This window comes from Stomoxys calcitrans, chromosome 4 (assembly GCF_963082655.1).
Source record: "Stomoxys calcitrans chromosome 4, idStoCalc2.1, whole genome shotgun sequence".
Taxonomy (NCBI): domain Eukaryota; kingdom Metazoa; phylum Arthropoda; class Insecta; order Diptera; family Muscidae; genus Stomoxys; species Stomoxys calcitrans.
Genome location: NC_081555.1, coordinates 78,311,514 through 78,332,782, shown reverse-complemented (window position 1 = coordinate 78,332,782; position 21,269 = coordinate 78,311,514). Strand labels below are relative to the sequence as shown.

Genomic DNA, 21,269 nt, shown 5'->3' with positions numbered 1-21,269 from the left:
AGACAGATAGCACAAACAAATATTTTGGTTTGTTATTTCGTACACTTTGCTTTGGAGTTTGAAGCACCGGCAAAATGCATACGTATGACTCTCTCATTTTGGCAATTGGCCAAAAAATTAAGGACTTCTTTTCCCCTCTACCTAACATGTGCTTGCCCTCTGAAAATTCTTTATTCTTCCATTGCCTAGCATTCTTGTCTTTTGCAGACTTAGACTCGGCAGCCACTGCTGGTGGTTAACTCAAAGAAAGTCAACATAGTATCTCTCTGGCATGTCTATGGGCCATGTATATTTGTATGCTCTAACATTTCATTTGTAGTTTAAACAACAATTTTAGGGATACCGTTTAGTTAGGAGCCAGCTCGGGAAACTTATTGTCTGCATACAAAACTATATGATATTTATGCACCCACACAGCATTCTCTTGGTTTTGAGCAATTTTGGTTTTTGTTTTAAAAATGTTGCTTTCAAGTCGGCATGAAATGTATTATCTAGTTCCAAACATTCCATGTGAAGGAAAGAAAGACACCAAATAGATATACGAGTAAACATATTTGCTCTGAATATACCCTACAGGCAGTTGTGTTCAACAAAATTGGATAAAGAAATAAGGATAAGAGTAAAATAACTTGAGTTGGTTACGATTTCGAGGCAAAGAGATGTGATTGGAATTTTATGCCGTAAGATATGCAATTATTCACTTGGAAAAAACGTTTTGCCCAAATATATGCAACTTTTTCTATATTTTTAGTAAATCTAATAAAAAATATATTATATTAAAATACGTACTATGTTTTTTTCGCTGTAAGTACGAAATACCTCCGTATCGATTTTTTAGTTAAACTATAAATGTTAAAACGTTCCCCGCTTCTATTAAATAGAAACTAGAAAGGCAAAACCTTATTATTTATTGTAATAACCTTGTGTGCGATCCATATCTTAAAATCCACAAGGTAAAGGTTAAAAGTTTAGGCCTGGGGAAGGTTTACTTTACTTTTACAAACATTTCGAATTTTCTTTGCCTTTTGGACGAATGGGCAAAGTTTAGTAATAAGAAGAAAATTAATTAAAAATATTAAATTTTTTTTATACTCACCACCGAAGGATGGGGGTTAATTCATTTTGTCATTCCATTTGAATCACATCGAAATATCCATTTCCGACCCTATAAAGTATGTATATTCTTGATCAGCCTAAAAATCTAAGACGGTATAGCCATGTCCGTCCGTCTGTCTTCTGAAATCACGCTACAGTCTTTAAAAATAGAGATATTGAGCTGAAACTTTGCACAGATTCTTTTTTTGTCAATAAACAGGTTAAGAAGATGGGCTATATCGGACTATATCTTGATATAGCCCTTATATAGACCGATCCGCCGATTAAGGGGCTTAGGCCCGTAAAAGCCACATTTATTATCCGATTTTGCTGAAATTCTGGACCATGAGTTGTATCAGACCCTTTTTCATGCTTCTTCAATTTGGCACAGATCGGTTCAGATTTGGATATATCTGCCATATAGACCGATCTCTCGATTTAAGGTTTTCGTCCCATAAAAGGCACATTTATTGTCCGATGTCACAGAAATTTGGGACAGTGAGTTCAGTTAAGTCCCTCGTCATACTGCTATAATATGGCACAGATCAATCCTGATTTGAATATATTTAGCTGCCATATAGACCGATCTCTCGATTTAAGGTTTTTTGCCCTTTAAAGGCGCATTTATTGTTCGATGTCGCCGAAATTTGGGACAGTGAGTACAGTTAAGCCTCTCGACATATTTCTGCAATTTGGCTCAAATCGGTCCAGATTTGAATATAGCTGCCATAAAGACCGATCTCACGTTTTGAGGTTTTGGGGCCATAAAAGGCACATTTATTGTCTAATGTCGCCGAAATTTGGGACAGTGAGTTGTGTTAGGCCCTTCGACATTCTTCTTCAATTTAGCTCAGATCGGTCCAGATTTGGATATAGCTGCTATATAGACCGATCTCTCGATTTAAGGTTTTGGCGCCATAAAAGGTGCGTTTATTGTTCGATTTCGCCGAAATTTGGGACAGTGAGTTGTATTAGGCTCTTTGACATTTTTCTGCAACTTGCCCAAATCGGTCCAGATTTGGAAATAGCTGCCACAAAAGGTGCATATATATTATATATTATTATATATTATAGGCTTTTCGACATCCGCGTCGTATATGGTTCAGATTGGTTTATTTTTAGATATAGCTACTAAAAAGACCAACATTTTGTTATACACAATTGAAAAATGACTTGTACTTATTAGTATTTGGTCCAAATCGGAACATATTTCGATATAGCTGCTATAGGGCATAAGGTATGCCTTTTTCACCGAAAAAGGGGGTTTACATATATATCCGAGGGGGTGGGTATTCAAAGCTCGCCTTGTTTTGTATAAAGAAGTTGTCTTGATGAGGTTGATGATGGTCTAGTATGCAAGGACCTGCAGGAACACAGAAGTTCATATCTTAAAGAAGCGGTTGTTTTATAATTTTGGAAATTATTTTTTGAGTTTCTCCCCAAATGTCCGAAAAAAATCTAAAAAAGACTAGACAAAAAACCTTTATACCTGCATTAAATCTGCGAGTACAGGGTTATTGGAACGCATACACTCGAAGTGACCATTCTGTGAGTGTGTGTGTGTGTGTGTACGAGCCAGAACTACTTGGGGGATGCAATTGATACTCTTCTCTCGTCGGTTTATACTCATATCTTCTCTCTCCTCTCCAGTACTTTCTCCGATCTCCACATAACATACTGTATATATTGTACGACTTTCCTTAATTGAATGCAAAACAACGTTTAGAGTAAAAATGTTAAATTTAAAATCTAAAGGACCACTCTATGCCAAATCTTTTTAAATGTCGCCAACAAGAATCCATGCTAATGAAGAAGTGTTGATGTTGGTGTATAAATGCTCTTAAAAATGTCGCTCAACATTTTAAATGTTTTAAAGTCTACTCCAACAGATAACTACCAGCACAAAAATATTTTCATATTTATGCAAAAGTCCTTTAAAAATGTTTATGCGCAAGGACAATGCTGTATAACTCTATATACCGTAAGAAGAGTTTTGTGTGAACAAATGCATTTATCTTTGGTTTGGGCCCAAAGTCCACATACATCTAAACAGCAGGAGCCAGTATTTAAGGCAAACACACAACCACAGCATTATAGCCCATTCGAAACCACCATTTTATTTGTTAGAGGAGGTTAAACATTTTATATGCACATACCCAGACCGTCATCATTTGCAGCAGAGATGGCTTTGTCTCAACTGTTTTTGGTGTTCCTTAATTTTAGTGCCGAAATCTGTTAAAATCTGTTTTCAAGCTTATTTAATTAAGCTGGTCGTATTCAAAGTTATTTATTGTCTTTTGTGGAAACTGCTGCTGCTGCTGGAGTTTAGCATCACTAAAACCAACTTCTGCTGCTGTCTTTGGTTTTGTTTTAGTTTCAATGCCAAAATGAGTTAAGTTTTTGTTTTGGGTAGTCTGTAGATTTGCAATTGTTTTCCCGAGCTGTTGGCTTTGGTCTGAATGTCTCATGGTAGTCGTTTTTGTTTTGTCCGGCAGCCTGCATGTATACGCTGCTGCTGTTGTTGCCTCTGCCGATGCTGTCTTCTGGAAATGCTGTTAAAGTTTTATTGTATTGCTAGCAACCAGCATTCAAAAGCAGAATACAAAAATGTGATGAAGATGAAGCAAAACTTAAACGTATCTAATATTTACTGGTTAGTAGATTATTCAGACAGCATAGCTGTGGTGCACTGATCACAAAATAAAGTCCTTTTGCCACCCCATTCTGTTGATGAGCTCAAAGGAATTTTTTAATGTCACAGTATGTGGTAAACATGTTTTTGCTTTCAAATTCAGATTTTATTGTATTAAAAATATTTAATTATATCTATGATAGTTGTATATGCAGCAATTTTACCAGAATATCACTGCAAGCGAATAAGCAAACGAATTAAGCAAATTATTGGTGTTTAAATACAGATTTATGGCAAACACGTAAGTAAGTAATATGTATGGTGAATTATAGAGACACTCGTCCAAAGTTAAGCATCTTGAATGGTAACAAGTTTAAATGGAGGTCCCTAAAAGTATGCTGTAGATAAAATAAAATAATCGGCTAAACATATGCTTAAAATATTTTTTATGGAAAATTAGTTTTTTTTGGTTACAAAATTATTTCATTTTGTTTGTTGGATTTATGGGTTTTTGTTTCTGTTTCGAATAGAAAAGCAAAACAACAAAAACCCTTTTAAAACGTAAAGGCAAAATGTTGTGTGTAAAATGCATTAAGTAGGCAACAGTGATTGCGATTTCGGCTTAGCAGGGGCTCCATAAGACTGTTAAACCCCTTTTACCTTGCTCATTAAATCCAGATTTAAGGCACTCGTCAGCTGATTTTATAAAGGGAAAATAGATGATCATGCCTTTAGTCCGGATTTAAAGAGCAGTGTAAACGGTGTTTTATGCTACTAAACGATTTAATACATCTACCTACTCACTAATTAGTGAGCAGTGCAATGGTAAAAGCATGACTTTCGAATGGAACGTTGGGTCTTTTTCGCTTATCTCTTTCTTATAGCATGGTGAGAGAAAATTCAAATCATACAGCCAAAATCTTCTCAAAAAGATATCTAGCATCAGCAACACACACAAAGCAAAAATTTGTTGTCCAGACAACCTACGATTGCCATAGAATAATATAAACGTACTATAGGTATTTTGGAGGCGCACAACAAGCCGATAACTGGCTTAGGTGTATGTGCATAGTGGCATGGGGCGGATTAATATCTACACCCTCTTTTCAACCGAATCTAACCCAACCTAACCTGGAGGCCACCGTAGCCCAGTGGTTAGTATTTCCGCTCATGACGCTGAACGCTAAGTTTTAATAAATTCATAATTGGCCGTTCAAATTTTGCATTGTACGTCTACTTAATTATATTTACGAAAGCGAAAAAGATTTTTTTGAATATTTACGGCATAAAGGGGTTTTATATCGCTTCCAGGCTATTTCCCAATTTAATGGCGTTTACATCATCATGTAACATTAAAGTACAGATCGAATTTGCATTGCAAGCTCATATATCTAATGACCTTCAACAAATTTTGCCAAATCTCTTCTTCTATGATTCCTACTATGTGTGTGAAATTTGGTCGAAATCGGTTCAGAATTACATATTGTATGTCAGATTTTAGCTTATATTGCAGTTCTAAATCATTTGTCCACCGGTTCTTACAAAATTTCGCTCGTATGATATTTTTATGACACTTGACATTTTCATTGAATTTAATAGAAATCGGCTCACATTTAAATATAAATAAATTTAAATAATTACCTACCGATCTCATAATTTTGCAGAATATTTTTTTCTACCACTTCCACTGTCTTGATGAAATCGGATCAAATCAGGATATAACTCCAATAAATGACTGTATCGTCCGGTTTTCACTTATAAGGTAGTATAATTTTAAACCGATATACCTACACTAAATTTAGCAAGAACTGATTATTTTATGTTTACAAATATAAGCAGTAAAGGTAAAACTTAAGTGATAAGTAGTAATAATTCGTCGCAAAAGTTCGTAGATAAAAACCAATTTGTTGTTAAAATAGTCAAATTATTTCATGTGCAATTTTTATGGGAGCTCCATATCGCGGTCACGCAAATATGTAAACAATCCTTTAATGGCGCTTATATTATTTTCGCTCCCATTTTATAACGGTACATAGCACAGCTCCGATATTTGAGGAGGAGACGTAGTTCAATATCCTCTGACGATATCCATCAAAAAAAAAAAAAAAAAATATCGCGGGAAGGGCTCAATATATTTTTGATCGTCTTGAAATTCTGAGTCGATCTAGCCGTGATCGTCTGACTGTCTGTCGAAATCACTTTAGCTTTAGAAAGAATGAAATTATCCGCTTGATTTTTGCACCGATACCTGTTATTGATGGAGATAGTTGGGAATTGCAAATATGTAGATATGTATATATCTCAGGCAAAGAATTTTGGGCCCATTGAAGCTTCAATGTTCACCTCATTCTGTCTTCAAATTGATTTATCTCCTACATAAATCGATCACGGATTAGAATTCTTAAAAAGCATAAATTTTCATCTGATTTTGATGATATATGGTACGTGTCTTCCAACACTCAAGCCAAATCCCACCCAAACATCTATCATGACTTTGTCTTCAAAAACTACTTTAACACAGTTTGAATTTTTCATCAAAATGGCGTTTTTGATGAATTGTCTTGCCTATATCGGTTATAAAATTTTATAATCTAAAAAGAGTCAGTGCGGCTATTTTTCATTCTCTCTCTCTCGCACAAAATTGAAACAATTTACTCTGTGGGGGACATCTTAGCAGACCGCGTCGCATAAACTGTCATCTGACAAAAAACTTTATTTTGTAGATTATGAAAAGATTAGGTTAGGTTAAAAAGAGGTTGCGGATATTAATCCGTCCCATGACACTATAGACATACACCTAACCCAGTATTCCGCTTATTTATTTGCGTCCTAAATACTAAAAAGTAAGATTATGCAACGGACGGAATGTGACCAAGTAATTTGAGTATCAACGTGACCAGAACTTTTATTATATTAAAAAATAAAGTAATAAAAGTTCTGGTCTCTTTTTATATTACGCGTGGGTAAATGTTCCTAAATGTATTTTTTTGATTAAAAGCCGTAAAAGACTTCGCATTGGATAATGGGTAAACTGAATTTATTATTTAGGGAAACTAAAAGCACCAGCCATTAATAAAATTCCCGGAAACAAAAGGAGTATCGAAATTTAATAATATCTAATAAAAATGTGTTTTTTGTGATGGTTTTTGATGATTTAACAAGTTCATGCACCTTTTTTTTTAAGACGTCGTGATGACGCGGCCTGCTGGGTGATCGCTACTGGGTGCAGGTCGTGATGACGCGGCCTGCTGGGTAGCTTCATAGATATATATAGCTTCCATCAGGAACGTACCTAGGATTTTATGTGGGGGAGGCGTGCACCCCACATTTTTTCGAAATCGAAAATTGCCATCATGCTGATGTGAAATTGGTAAAGACATCTCAAATTTTTTATTGAAAATTGTGATCGCTACTGGGTGCAGGAACTCTTCCTTCGACGGTATCATTCGGTCATAAAGGCAGAGCTAAATATTGTACTGCTTGCAAACACACTATTGATAGGGCGATCCTAATATTTTAAATCCCTTAAAAATGCTTCTCTTTGCGAATATCTTAGTTTTCATACCCTCTACCAGTGGATATACTACCAGTGGGTATACTAATTCCGTCGTTATGTTTGTAACACCTCGAAATATTTGCCCAAGACCTAGCTATGTCCGTCCGTCTGCCTCTCAACAAAAGCAAGTGTAATATAAATCTTGCTCTTTCCATTTTTTTCGACCCAATTTAGCATTAAACAAGAGAAAAAGCGTGCTAAGTTCGGTTGGGCCGAATCTTGGGAACCCACCACTATGAATTCTGCTTAAATTTTCTAAAAAATAAATTCAGTTGAAGGGCATAATTTTATTCTACATACCAAACTTCAGTCAAACCAGCAAAAATTAAAGCTTATAGGAATCGAACAAGGATGATCGAGAGACCGGTATACATGGGAGCAATATCAGGTTATAGACTGATTTGTACCCTATTTGGCACAGTCATTCGAAGTCGTAACAGAACACTGCATGCAAAATTTAAGCCAAATCGGAAAAAAATTGCGGCTTGTAAGGGATCAAGAATTCAAATCGGGAGATCGATTTATATGGGAGCTATATCAGTTCATAGACCGATTTCAACCGTACTTAGCACCGTTGTTGGAAGTCATAAGGTAACACTACTTGCAAAATTGTAGCCAAATGGAACAAAAATTGCGGCTTCCTGTCGCTCAACTAGTCAAATCTGGAGATCGGTTACTATGGGAGCTATATCTAAATATGAACCGATATGGCCCATTTGGCTACATCAATATTAAGTATCTGTGCCGAATTTCAAGCGGCTAGGTTTACGCGTTTGACCGCTATCGTGATTTCGACAGACAGATGGGCGGACATGGCTAGATTGACTCAGAACGTCAAGACGATCAAGAATATATATACTTTATGGGGTCTTAGACGAATATTTTGACGTGTTACAAATAAAAAGACTAGATTAGTATGGTGATGGGTATAAAAATGTTACCTAAAAGTAGACAATATTTTATTTCATTTTAGAAGAAACCACTAATATGTCTTCAAATTTTGTTTAAAGGAATTTTTTACTATTATTACTATTAAGATTAGCTTAACATATAAATGCTTTCGCTGTTATTTGTTTCATATATATTTCACTAAACTACAAACACTGATATTTTCGTTTATCTATTGAATTCACAATCATCAAGACTACGATTAAACTGCGCCCTCCAAAGTAGGCTTTAAATTGTTTATTCTAAATTGAGTCTCTAGCAACATATGTTGCAAGTGTTTAATAATCCCACGATTTCTCTATATCTGCGCTGTAAGTATATGAAAACGATTTTAATCTTTGACAAGTCTTAGCCTAAAAACACATTTTCCTCTATGCTGTGCCTGCCCCAAGAAGCAACATGAACATGAACATGCCTATGCTAAGCAAGGAGCTCAAGAAAAGTCGCAATACGAAAGTAAATTAAAACAAAATACCTGGATGGGTATTAGCCAAGGAGCGGGTGAGGGTGACGCATAAAGGCGTGAGAAGTGTACATGCATGCCATGTATGCTAACCGCAACAACATCCACAACAAATATTTACTTAATGCCTTCTAAGTACACTTACTTCGCTCCTCACATATATTGGCGCAAAACCCGAAGCAGCATAGCACTGTCAACAACAGTGTGCTGCAAACAGCTGCTGCGTGGCAACTGCTTGGTAGCATGCGATAGCGCCGCTGGTATACCAAACAACCAAAGTGCAAACGACGAAAAAAATCTTGGGGAAAAGTTTTTGTATTTAACCGCTAAACTGCTTAAAAACTTGTAATGAACTTGAATTACATTGAAGAAAATGCTAAGAGGTCTCTTGTTCAACGAATGACAACATTGATCCACAACCAACGTTCCACACTTAGCCGTAGAGGAGCGATGTGACACAATGCTAAAACAGTTGGTACGGGAGTGGCTGCCGAATCGGTGTCATGCATTCACTAAGCTAAAATCCCTGGTTCGAAAAATGTTACCATTCCATTCCAAGGTGGCGGCACTTGAAACATGCACACATTATTGTTCGAACTTTGAGCATATGTTTTAAATACAAATAAGTACTGATTTTTGTGTTGTACTTAATTGCAAAAATTTCGGGATTGAAAACGAAAAAGGTCCGGGTTATTAAACGAAGGAGAAACAAAGGCAAGAAAATTATGTTGAAAAAATCAAATTCGTAAGAGGCCTGAGCGGACAGATTATAAAGGCATGGAAGTACAAAAAGAAAAATAATAATTTGAAAACTTTACTTTGAGCAACCAGTCTAGGTCCAGTGTTTGTTTGCAGGTGGACTAAAAATTTCCTATTAAAATATTTCTTTCAAAATAATTAGTATGCAGTAATGTAAATGTATAAATACTACAATTTTGTAATTTTACTGAAGTGGAGTGTTTGTTCTTTTTCCATTTTGCTATTCACAATAAAGCAAGATTTTGGTGAAAATATATGCTTTAGAATGAATAATATTTTATTTGTTTAAATAAAGTTCTTATTTCAATTAAGCAAATGCTAGACCAACAAGGAGACCATAGCATTTATAAGGTCAAATGTATATAATAAACAATTTTAGAATATATTCAGAAGAAAAAAGTATGCCGATAAAATAGCAAGAATAGAAAAACCTCATTAATGATGGACGCTTTTGTAAGTATTTAGAATATATAATACATTAATGTCACATTTCCGATATATCTTTCTCCACTTACTTTGTGATAACCCTTTAAATTTGTCTTAAGTATATTTGTATTTCATTTTAACCACAATACACACAAACTTACGTTGTGCATTTGTAAAACAAATATGTAGTTGTTTGGTATTTGCCATGTTTTTACATTTAAACCACCGAAAAAGTATAGCTAATCTTTGTGTGATGTTTTGTTGCTGCTCCCGTGGTAGCTGTTGCCAAAACAAGTGCTGCCACAACAAATGGTAGGTATTAATGGTGCTTGATACTCTGTTGCCATGCTGAAGTTGCTGCCTCGCTTCTATGTTGTACATCTAAGCTAAGCTATCGGAAATGTTACATTTTGTAATTCCGTTTGTAACAAGTATATGGGGTATTTACTTTTCTAATTTGTTCGAGATTTACATTACAGTTTGAAAATGTTGTGCAAAAAATATGTTTGTTGAATTGTTATTTAAAAACTCATTAAGCATCAATTTAAAGCACTTTGAATGTGAATTGTGAATCGGAGGCACGGTAGCGCGGAGTTTATCATGTCCGCCTATGACGCTGAATGCCTGGGTTCGAGTCCTGGCGAGAACATCAGAAAATTTTTCAGCGGTGATTATTCCTACTAATGCTGGCGACATTTGCGGTGTACTTTTCCATGTAATAACTTCTCTGTAAAGAGGTGTCGCACTGCGGCACGCTGCACAGTAGTTCAGAATCATTTTTTACTGGGCAAAAATCTGTTACTTTTGCAATACCCACTACTGAAGAATGTGGGTATACTTATTTCGTAATTCCATTTGCAACACATCGAAATATGCATTTCCGACCCTATAAAGTATTTATATTCGTCGTAAAAACGATCTAGCCATGTCCGTCTGTCTGTTGAAATCTCGCTACAATCTTTACAAAAGGAGATAATAAGCTAAACATTTTCACAGATTCATTTTTTGTTCATAGGCAGGTTAAGTTTGATCTTCCGGTTTAAGTTCTTAGGCCCATTAAAGCCAAATTTATTATCAGATTTTAATAAAATTTGGCACAATGAGTTGCGTTAGGCTATAGTAGTGATGGACTATAGGTTATGGTCGCGATGGGAATATATTTGGATATAGCTACCTTATATACCGATCTCCCGATTTAAGGTCTTGGGCCCACAAAAGGCGCATTTTTAGTTGAATTTCGGTGAAATTCTACACAATAAGCTACGTAAAGCTTCTCGATATGCGTGCCTCATATTCTTTCTATCGGTTTATATTTGGATATTGCTGCCATGTATACCGACCTCCCGATCTTCCTGCAATGTATACCAATTTCCCACGTTCAATATGGTCCCCATTGGTCTATATTTGGATATTGCTTTTGAATAGACCGATCTCTCAGTTTAAGGCCTTGAACCCATAAAAAGTAGCATTTATTTTCCGATTTTCCTGAAAGGTGACATAGTAATCTATGTTAGGCTTTTCGACATTCATTCGTGCCACAGATCGGTGTATATTTGAATATAGCTACCATTTAGTGAATAAGAAATAAGTAAAAAAGCCCTTAAGTCCGGCCTGGCCGAACTTTGGATAACCACCACCTCGTGTAATCCGGTACAAATGCATCATTTATGGACCTATAGCAGCTTCATCAAAATGTCGTCTGATTGGGAACAAACTTCGCATGGACGTTGAGTGGTCTGATAAATACAATTTACTATTAAATTTTGGTTCATTTTTAGCAGGTTTATCCAAATATAGACCGGTTTGAATCATAAAGAACACGGATGTAGAAAAGGCAAACAAAAGACACTGCGTCAAATTTCACAGATAATAAATGCGCCTTTTAGGTGGCCAAGGGAGGCTACCGTAGCGCAGATTAAGAATGTCCGCCTATGACGATGAACGCATGGGTACGAGTCCTGGCTGGAACATAAGAAAAATTTTCAGCGGTGGTTATCCCCCCTAATGCTGGCGACATTTGTGAGGTACTTTGCCATGTAAAAACTTTCCCCCAAAGAGGTTTCCCCCCCGAGTCTGCGGCATGCCGTTCGGACTCGGCAATCAAAAGGGGGTCCCTTCTCATTGAGCATACAAATTTAAGCGGACAGCACTCATTGATTTGTGAGAAGTTTCCCCAGTGAATCAATGAAATGTTCATGGGCAAATTTGCATTTGCATCTTATGAAGAATATCGACTGCCTAGCACGACTCACTATCTTACATTTCAGCGAAATCGGACAAAAAAATGCATCTGTATGGGCTCAAAACCTTAAATGGAAAGATCGTATTATATGGCAGCTATATCCAAATTTGGACTGATGTGGGCCAAATTAAAAAATGATACTGAAGGATCTAACACAACGCACTGTCCCAAATTTCAACGAAAGCGGACAATATATGTGGATTTTATGGGCCCAAGACCTTAAATCGTGAGATCAGCCTATATGGCAGCTATATCGAAATCTGGACCGATCTGCGCCAAACTAAAAAGAATGTCGAGTTGCCTAACCTAATTCACTGTCTCAAAGTTCAGCTAAATCGGATAGTAAATAGGGCTTTTATGGTCTTAATACCTTATATCGGCAGATCGGTCTTTATAGGGGCTATATCAAGATATAGTCCGATATTGCCTATTTTTAAACTTAGTTTGCTATGGACAAAAAAGGAATCTGTGCAAAGTTTCAGCTCAACACCTCTATATTGTAGCGTGATTTCAACAGACAGACAGACGGACGGACGGACATGACTTGATCGTCTTGGATTTTCACGGCGATCAAGAATATATATACTTTATAGGATCGTAAATGGATATTTTGATGTGTTACAAACGGAATCGAAAAAGAAATATACCCCAATCCTTCTGTGGTGGGTACAAAAAACTTAAAAGGTTAAAAACTTTGCAAAAAACGTTTTAAATTCTATACATATTGAGAACTTTTTGATACAATATACCTGTACAGCTTATCTGTGAATGACTATTCTTCTTAACATATAAAAAATATAAAATGTTGTTTTGTTTTTTTTTTTTTTTTAAATAAAATTGTTCTACACATAGTTCCACGCAGATACAAAAGTATAAATGAGCTTTAAAAGGTCATTCTCACGGGTCATTTTTCGGGCGAGCTCTATTCCATTAAAGTTTGACTATGATGAAAATATAGTATCTGATTAACATTTAATAAAAAAAAACTTGTTTAGCAGCCCTTTTATAAAGTATATTAACTTTTAAAGAATGACTCACCTACCAACCCTACAAACAAATTGTTTAAGTTTGCAATAAATAGTTCAAATATTAAAAACGGTGATGATAAAAAATTTAGATTTTTGGCCAGGAAAATAGAATCCTGAATCACCATGCGTCGTTCCGCCTCGGCTATAAAAAGGAGATCCTTTATCATTGTGCTTGTTTCTTAATGGAATGTTCATCGGCAAATTTTAATTTGCATTAATGCGTAAAGCAACATTCTCTTTGGTCAAGCAGTGGCTACGGACACTGTATTATCCTTTATGCGATGCCACCGATATTTTGGATAATGCAGTCTCTGAATCGACATTTGATAAAAAGAACTGCAGCCTTACATCTGATAGAGTCAATTAGATATCGATGGTAATTGAAGGTGTTGTGACGAAGATAAAATGTCATAATTTCGGTTGGCATAATATCAGGCAACTAATAATTTTAGGCAGCACTTATTTTTGAATTCAAAAATTCCCAAAAAGATGAATGAGGGTCTGTTTAAAGGGATATCTTGGGGAATTTCTGAAGAGACGAGACTGCAAAACTTGAAACTACTTTAAACATTTCAGGGAAACTGGAAGCTGTGGGTTCGCTTTTTTACTTTTACTTTAACTGGCTATGACAGAACATTTGTCCCATTAGCCGAACTTATAAAAGATTTTCAAGCGACTCTATCTTCTGCGCTCCTTCTCTAATTTCTCTTCGCCTCTATTGACAAGTTAGTTAAGACCCGAAGGGCAACGTATGACAAAAAAGAGTGTATGTAGGTTTTCATGCCTTTTAAAGGCTTGGCTTAAATAGCGAACTAGCTAATTAAACGGTAGGAATCCGAAGATATCTTCTTCATTTTCTTCTTTTTTCTAACATAACCTTGAAAAAAATATAAGTTTGTTGTACTACACACCTTGGCATATGTTGAGAGTCCAAGTAGCCAAGTTGGTTCCATGCTCGGATTGAAAGTGAACTGTTTAAGGTCACGAAAAGTTTCAATATAAACCAATCCGCGAAATTCGGATATAGCTACCAAATGGACCGATGCTTCGAATGAAATTCTTAGCCTCATAAAGAAAATATCGTTTACCCAGTTCGCTTCAATTCTGATCCAATTGTTCTACAAACTTCTTAAATTGAACTGCTTGAGCTTATAAAAGGTATGTTGATATATTTGCCAGTGAAGTTGGATCAAAGATAAGATATAGTATGTTCAAGGTGGTATATATGTGAAATTTAGTCATTGAACGCTTTTCCAAACATTTCCATCCAAAAATATTTGAAATGATTTTTGGTTTAAAATACGAATTTAGTTTAAAGCATTGAATGTGATTTTAACAAATTTTGTAATAAATACCATTATAATTCATTTCTATACCCATTACCATATTATGGGTGAAGAGAAAAACTGATTCGCATATTCCTAATCTATGTCGATATAGTGGTTGAACGGATTAAGATAACTCCTTGAAATTTGTCAAAGTTACTTCTTATTACTGTATGTAGGATGTTGTTTGATTTGAGTGAAATTCGTTACGTAAGTACGTTTCTGCATTCATAATTTTTTTCCAAATCTGATAAGTTAAAAAAAATGTTTCCTCCCGTATAAACCGATCCCGGATTTGTCTTATTGTGCCCTTAGAAGCCTACATTTTGAATTTTGGTATGTAAAGTTTATATTAAAGATATATAGCCCATACCTTAATTAAAGGTTTTAAGTCTCAATAACCCTCAATTTTCAATAAATTTAGTTGAAATTTGTTACATGGAGTACACACGTGGCCTCTTACCAACGTCTTTCAATAGATATAATCATTCATAAAAAAAAGTGAATCATTATCAGATTGGATTTCTTCTTCTCCAAAAAAAAAAAAAAAAAAAACCAAATAGGAATAAATTGAGCTAATATAAGGATCAATGATGTTGGGCACCTAAGATTTGACCTGGTCGAACTAATCACATTATTGATTCTTCTATATCCAACCTCAACTGATTCATTTGATTAAGCATATGTAAGTATAGAGTTCTTTTTTTTGCATTAAAACACTTAAGTGTTTATTCCTTAAAAAATAAAACAAACTAAAATAAAGTCCTAACATATCTCTCATGTTTTTTCTTTAACCAGACAAAATATTCCCTTCACAAAAACCTAAAAGGCCATGCCAAAAATGTCTAGTAAAACTGCACCACCACCACCGCCTTTTAGCAACCTTCGAAACCAATTCAAGGCCAAGGCAATGCGAGAAAAAATTCAAAAATCAATTTCTTGCCCAGGGAAACCAAAAGATTTTTTAAACATACACGGACATACTGCATCCAATTTCAGCCATGACACCATTCAGCAAAAAGTGAAAATTGAAATTAAATTTCAGCTGAAAGTATGAGAGTAGAAACCAAACAAAATCTATGAACAGCATCATCATTCACTTATCGTTTGCACTTTTAGTTAAATCAAGGTGGTAACATCGATGATTTTTTTTAACCCTTTACCATCTTAAGCAGATAGCTGGCGGCAGGTGTTTAAGCCTCCACCAAGTCATGGAAACAAAAAAAAAATCAAGGATAATTCGTGTGATTTTCTCTATTTCCTCTCTGAATAATTTGTTGAAATTCTTCACATATTCAGGGATTTTTTATTCGTTCCTTTGCCAGCTCTTTCGCTCTATATTTACTTATCTGCTCTTCACACATGCCAGTTCAATGATTTTGATTTAATTTTTAATGCCTTCGGACTGGCTGGCTTTCTATCTACCAGGAAGCTCGATTTCTTTTCTCTTTACAGGCGAAAGAAGGATTTCGTAACCAGCGGAATATGGATGATTTTGTATCATGCATTCATTCATGCATGCATGCATTCATCTATGCTTGCACGAGTGTTTTGGATGGTATCCTCATCTCATTTTGTCGTATGTGTTGATAGAGTGATTGATTACGTAGCAATCGATCGATCGACTAGTACGTCTGTATGGAATACATGTATGAAGAATATGGCTAGTGAATGTGAATTATAGTTTGAGTTTTTGTAGACACTGAGATTTTTTCTCGTTTTTAAATCAAATTGGTGTGGTAAAAGCATATAAACTAAAATTGAAATTGGGCCACTACTCGGAGATTAAATCAAAAAAGCGAGCTGAAAAACAAATGAAATTATATGTTGTTTTTTTTTTTTTCTTTTGGTTGTACTGTACAACAACATTTCAAATTGAAATTGGCTGAAAATCATTAAACAGATAAATGAATAGTATGTAAATATTTGTTTTTAATTTGCGGCAAACAAACAAAGAAAAAACAGCAGACTTTTGCTGTTTTTCTATTGCAGCTTTAATAAACAAAATAGCTAAATTTAATTTCAGGCAAAGGCAATTTTGATTATTGAATTTTTACCGCTTGCCGTTTGCAAATGATGCATATTCTTAATCAATGGATATTGTCAAACAAAAGGAGAATAAAACTATTGTTACACACTAGAAAAAGTTATTATTAGTTCTTGAGCTATGTCATTTGGAAAGCCTTTCTTGAGGATGTGGGTTCTGTTTTCAATTTTTTGCCAATATCACAACAAGTTTGCTTTTTTGGTATAGGCAGTGAAATACTGGGTTGCCCAAAAAGTAATTGCGGATTTTTCATATAGTCGGCGTTGAAAATTTTTTTCACAGCTTGTGACTCTGTAATTGCATTCTTTCTTCTGTCAGTTATCAGCTGTTACTTTTAGTTTTCTTTACAAAAAAAGTGTAAAAAAAGTATATTTTATTAAAGTTCATTCTAAGTTTTATTAAAAATGCATTTACTTTCTTTTAAAAAATCCGCAATTTGGGCAACCCAATATTACTCAAAATTTCTTTGGATTGTCTGAGCTCAGCATACACTACCCAACGATGTTGATGTGAAGTTTGTTGTTCTTGTGTTGTCAAAAGTTGTTAGACCTACTCTGCCTGTTGTCTGGTGGAAAGATTTTAAAGATCCACCTACTTGCATAAACTTCCTCGAATTCAAAGTACAAAGTATACTGTAACGACTTCCAACGACCGTGTATATTATGGTCAAAATCAATCTTTTTACTGATAAAGCTTCCATATAAAACGATCTCCCGATTTGAAATCTAGTAGCCCTAGAAGGCTCCATTTTTTATCCAATTGGTGTGAAATTTTGTACGTTGTGTTCTGTAACGACTACCTACAACCGTGTCATGTATGGTTCAAATCGGTCTATAACCTGAAACCAGTACGCTCCCATATAAAACTATCTGCCGAGTTCACATCTTGAGCCCCTGAAAATGGCAACTATTATCCGGTTTGGCTGAAATTTTGCACGTCATGTTTTGTTATGACTTTAGATATCCAAGTGTTGTCAAAAGCGGTCCAGAACCATACAAGTCGATTTTCCACGTCCCCTAGGAACTTCAGGTTCAGGTTGGTTTGGCAAAAATTCAGTACCTTAATTGTGTAAACTGTAGTGTAGATTCGACTTGACCGAACCTAGTACGCTTTTATTTGCCGTAATTTGTTCCAGAAGAAAGATAATCTGTCGATGTGCCCATTGCAAGATACAATTTTTGCTTGGTTGAGGGGAAAGGTATAACCTTCTCTGTTCTCTTGGTATCCAAATATACGAAATTGTGACGAAAGTCCGATTGCAGACTGCCACTTACAACTAACCTAAGTATCCTGTGATGTATTGTAAATTAACTGTTTGTTTTTTTTTTTAATTTTAATACTTGCCATAAAACCAAAACATAGAAACACATCGCTTTTTAATTTGAAAATATTAACCTACATCGATTTCAAAAAGGTAATCATCAAGAGAATTTTTCCATGAAAACACATTTGATGCTTTCTATCTCAGAGAGTTTGATGGCAATAGTGTTCGAAGAAGGATGTATTAAATTCATCATGCAAAAATGCAAACACACATTCATGCATACATACATTGGTACAGAAGGAACAAACTTATTTGTTTGTTTGGTTTCGTGTTTCCTTTTGTATTGTGCCAGGGAATCAGATTAATTGCATCAAGTGTGCTTTTTATAAGTGTGCACATATCAGTGAGAGTGAATTTGTGTGTGTTTGTTTGTGTGAGCTATGAGAGTAGCTGGGATGTGAATACACTGTGTTATACCACTTGAAAGGAACACAAGTGTTAGTTTACATATGTAATGCAAGCACTTGATTCAATTTGAACATATACTAGATTCATACACACACACACACACATACATACAGGCATATATACACATTTACTCACTCGCTTCTGAATTTGCAATAGGTTCTTGTATCCATCCATACAACACGCTGAGCTACGCCACTGAAATAGTTCTGGTGGTGTCGGGAGAGCAAATGCATGAGTGGTCTATGGCACAATTGTATGTGTAAGTCATCATTGGGGCGTTGGGGGGGCCTATGTTCGCATTATTGCCATGGAGCGTGAGAGACGAACTGATGAATTGTGTGATTGATTGTGTGCTAAGTGTAAGTGTTTGTTTTTAAAATTGAAAAATGTCTGTTTGTTCACAGACACAGAACGAATGAATGATGCAGTTGTGCACGTTAGATACAATAATACCATGTACATATGCGTGTAAATGCATTCAAATGATCAAACACCGAGAGTTGTTAGAATTTGTTATTACTCGGTTTTTAAAAAACCAAATAATGGCAAACGATATTAATTAAAAACAAGTATCACCATAATTTGATGGTAAAAAAAATCTAAAAAAATTTTTTGAAAAATAGTTTTAAGTGCTATGTATTAAGTCCTATAATCCGATGGAAAACAGACACCAAAACTCAAATTAAGAAAATGTTGGTTATATTTTATAAAAAAAAAAAATTATAAACAAACTCGATGAGGACGGCCATAATGGGATACGCAAATGAGGTAAACCAAAACTCCGATGCAAAAAACAAGTGGTGAAAGACAACTAGAAACTAGGTGTCACATTTTGAGGAAGGAGGGTAGAAGATCGAAGCCCTTGGAAATATTTTCTACGTTTGGCGTTTGGAACAAATGTTCTTTAATGGTCACCTAAGTCAGTATTTGAGCCATATTAGGGACAACAATTAATACCATCGGGTTCCTAGATGGGTCTTCAAAACTTTCTTTACTTTAATTGACTATGACATAACATTTGTTCCACTAGCCGAACGTAGAATTGCGTTCCAAGCGCCTCCATCTTTTGCGCTCATTCTTAAATCTCTGACTTCAAGTTTCGAGGTGTCTCCCACAACTTGATCTTTCCATCGGGCTTTTGGTCTATCCGGTTTGCGTGTACCACCGTGTTTGCCTTCAAAAGACTTCATCCATTCTGACATCATGACCTAGCAAACGCAGCCGTTGTATTTTTATGCGTGTAACTATCCTATCGTCGTCATACAGCTAATACGCTAAACGCAAACTGGTCTATATATTTTACGAATAATCTTTCTCTCAAATACTCCAAGCACTGCCTCATCTGTTTTTACAAGTACCCATGCTTCAGAACCATATAACAGCACGGGTAGTATCAATGTCTTTTATAGTATAATCTTTGTCTATCGAGAGATGATCTTGTTTCTAAACTGCTTACTTAGTCCAAAGTAGCATCTGTTTGCCAGTATTATTCTTCGCTTAATCTCAAAACTGGTGTCATTCGTTTCGGTTACGGCGGTGCCAAGGTAGATAAAGTTACTGACTGTCTCAAAGTTGTGGTTCCCAACTTTTTCCATTTTCTTCATCTGCTCGGTTGTGCAAGGCTTTTTGGGAGTTGAAACCATCCATTTACTGCCAGACCCATTATCACTGACTCTCTTCGATTCTTTTAAAGGCTGCAGTTACTAATTCCGGTACCCGACCTATGATGTCGATGTCGTCGGCATAGAAGAGTAGCATGTGTTCTCCTGTGAATAGTGTGTCATATCTATTCACATCTGCATCTCGTATAATCTTCTCCAACAGGATATTAAAGAGATCACACTATAGGCTGTCTCCTTGTCTGAAACCTCGTTTGGTATCAAATGGTTCGGAGAGATTCTGCCCTACTCTTACTGAGGAATGAGTATCAGCAAGTGTCATACTGCAGAGTCTTATTAATTTTGCAGGGATACCAAACTCAGATATGGCTTGAAATACCTTTAAACGTAAAGGAGTATCGATGGCGGCTTTGTAGTCAACAAAGAGATGGTAGGTGTTGATTTGTCCTCCTCGGGTCTTTTCCAGGATTTGGCGCAGTGTGAATATCTGGTCCAGGGTGTATTTTCCAGGTCTAAAGTCGCATTGATAGGACCCCAACTATCTCATTGACTTTAGGTTTTAATCTTTCACACAGTACGCTCGAGAGTATCTTGTATGCGATGGGGAGGAGACTTATTCCTCTGTAGTTGGCACATCCCATCTTGTCTCCTTTTTTGTGTACGGGGCATAGTATGTTGAGGTTCCAATTATCGGGTATGCGTTCTTCTGGTCAGATTGCGCAGATAAGCTGATGCATACGCGTTATCAGCGTGTCGGATCCGGTCTTAAATAGTTCAGCGGGTAACCCGTCGGCTCCTGTTGCCTTATTGTTCTTTAGTTGGGTCACTGCTACTTGGACCTCATTCTGACTAGGAGGTAAACATTCTTTATTATCATCTGGGATTGGTTCTGCGATATCCTCTTCGCCGCCAACGTCGGTCACTTACACTGTTCAAAACTTGTTTATGCTTATATTGTGGTGGTTGTCCCACTCATATAATGTGATTGTGAGAGTTGTGGGGCTTTACGTCATGCATGACTTCTTTGCTAAGGGGAGTCATTTTGCGGCTCATTCTTCGTAATATAAACATAATATAAACTTCGCAATAAACAGAAGTTCTATTAACATTGAGCTAAAGCTCATTTGAATAGTGCTCATTGATATGACTGAAATTGCGCTGTGTTCTTAATGACATGACGGTTGGTGAATTCAAAACCTCGAACGATCGCTCAACAACAATGTGAAAGTTGCTCCTTATACCCCACACCACTACTGTTGTACAGGGTATTATAAGATAAGTTTTTGTATCACTCAGAACGAAGGAATATAGACCCATGTATATATAAATTCGGATCTTCTCAGAATCCCTTTCTAAATCGATTTAGCTACAGCCGTTTGTCTGTCTGTCTGTTCGAC

At 35.9% G+C, this 21,269-nt stretch overlaps 1 protein-coding gene across 2 annotated transcripts in view; it reads right to left on the bottom strand.

Moving 5' to 3' along the window:
• Positions 1 to 21,269, bottom strand: part of LOC106086554 (teneurin-a) — a 1,121,402-nt gene that overhangs the window by 408,562 nt on the left and 691,571 nt on the right. The window lies entirely within an intron of this gene.